The following is a 2,102-nucleotide window of genomic DNA, read 5'->3' as shown; positions in this document are numbered from 1 at the left end:
AGGGAAATGTCTCCATCTCCTATGCAGGTACTCTGACCCATTGGTATGTGTGTGTGTGTGTGTGTGTGTGTGTGTGTGTGTGTGTGTGTGTGTGTGTGTGTGTGTGTGTGTGTGTGTGTACGTATGTGTGTGTTTGAGTGTGTCAGGGGGGCGGGCATTTGTGGTAGTATACGTAATATAGATAAACGACGAGTGGTGTATGGCAGTTTATTTGATTATGAGACGAGAGCATCCGTTGAATCAAATACCCTCAAATCACTCGTCATCTACCCAGTCTCCTCCGTCATGCAAAAGAACACCCACATCCAGCCCAGCCTCTGCTCCAATCAACCACCCACGCTCCTCTCTTTCAAATACCACCCCCTATCGTTTTACTAGAGTCAAACAGACCGGCGCCAGAAGAGGTGTGAAAAACATGTATAATGTAAATACAAAAGGGAAGCTAAGCAGCCACCAGAGTAGGAACACGCTGGGATATGTATGACGTGAGACCTGTTTATTGACACAACACTCTGACATCACTTCGCATTTTGTTCCCTTCTCGTGTTCTCTTCTCGCTCCGATTTATCTTCGATCTCTCCTTCCTCATTACGAGACGTGGCAGATCAAATCAAAGATCATACACGCACGCACACGTGCGTGCGCGCGCGCGCGCGCGCGCGCGCACACACACACACACACGCGCGGTGTATATTATCTAACAGCTCGCAGACACGTGAGGCAGCGAGCATTCAAGGCACCTTTTCTAAGTACAAAAGACTCGCACAATTCTTCCTCCTCTCAGTAGAGAGAGTAACTATCGTTCCATCTTGCTATGACGTGTTCTATCATGGACATCCAAAGCAATTAGGCCTAGAGCCACATTATCACAGTAATAAATTGGGGAAGCAAATGAAAATACGAGGCTTCTCGAATTAGAAATGCTGAAGCCACGAGAGACCTGCACCAAGTTCTATGCATCGACATAGTTCAAAAGATAGGCCTAGTGCCTTTCTATCGTTCACGAGACTTGTGTTTATCCATATCAGCGACCCTCAATTTCCATTCTTATATTTAATTAAGACAAACAAAATGCTATTAAAAGAGAAAAGGCACTTCGGAAACTATCAATCCCCACAATACCATCAAAACATCCCAAAGCGATATATATAGTTCTACCCTTGCCCTTATTTCACCAAACAATCTCTTTCGCTCTGCTCATATTTTTGCACCATTGTAGCCAACCACAGAGCAACGATAGTGTTGTCCACAAGGACGAGTACCACGAACCAGCGCAACGACGGAGACATTCAGTCAGAAAATAAATTACAATGATAGTGATAAACACTGAAAACAAGAAGGCAAGAGTTGCAGGCTTTACTTCATTACCTATCAATTCTCCCCATGAAAAAAAACAATCATACGAAGCAAAAACACCAAACAATCATGGGAGCCGGAACATTCGTTTATTATTGGCATAGCGCCAAAACAGTCTTGAAGCTTTGTAGGCTACTTACTGCGTATTATCTTCAATCTCTCCTTAAACTTAAATATTACGAGACGGAGCAAATCAAATCGCGAATCTGTGTATTATTCTACAATCAGGAGGCCCGGGACAGAGTCTGTGTATAATCCTATAGCCTAGCTCTGAGAGGCCCGGATCTTTGAGCTTCAAAGGCCACCTCTACAAGGAGGACAAAAAGGTGCATAGTTCTGTACCCTGGAACGAACTTCAACGACCGTTCTCCCCTGTGGCGGTGCGTGTTTATCACGTGCATCCAAACAAATTACAGCAGCGTCAGAGGGAGAATTGAGAATACCCGAGCGTGCACACACTATGAGAGTTTGTTTCGCGAGAGGCCTTTTCCGGGTAGGTTCAAAAGTGAAGTAACTGCGCCCAGGTCTGTGGTTACTTAAGTTAACACGTAAATATTTAAAAGAACATGTTCTTCTTAGTTTTGGATGTTTATTTTAATAAATTTTTTTATTTGTGGGGTTATTTTTGGTTTGTTTGTTTGTTGTCGTTGTAGTAGTAGTTGTAGTTGTTGTTGCCTTTTCTTGTTTGTTTTTTTCTTGTTTTGTTTTGTTTGTTGTGCCTCTTTTCTTTCTATTTTTTTTTGGGG

General features: G+C 43.2%; 1 protein-coding gene across 1 annotated transcript in view; it reads right to left on the bottom strand.

The window, feature by feature from the left end:
- LOC100533406 (inositol trisphosphate receptor) overlaps positions 1–2,102 on the bottom strand; it is a gene marked incomplete in the record, with an annotated part of 124,925 nt that overhangs the window by 99,804 nt on the left and 23,019 nt on the right.

This window comes from Aplysia californica, unplaced genomic scaffold (assembly GCF_000002075.1).
Source record: "Aplysia californica isolate F4 #8 unplaced genomic scaffold, AplCal3.0 scaffold00028, whole genome shotgun sequence".
In the NCBI taxonomy this organism is placed as follows: Eukaryota; Metazoa; Mollusca; class Gastropoda; order Aplysiida; family Aplysiidae; genus Aplysia; species Aplysia californica.
The sequence above is the reverse complement of the archived record's forward strand: the minus strand, read 5'-3'. Positions and strand labels throughout refer to the sequence as shown.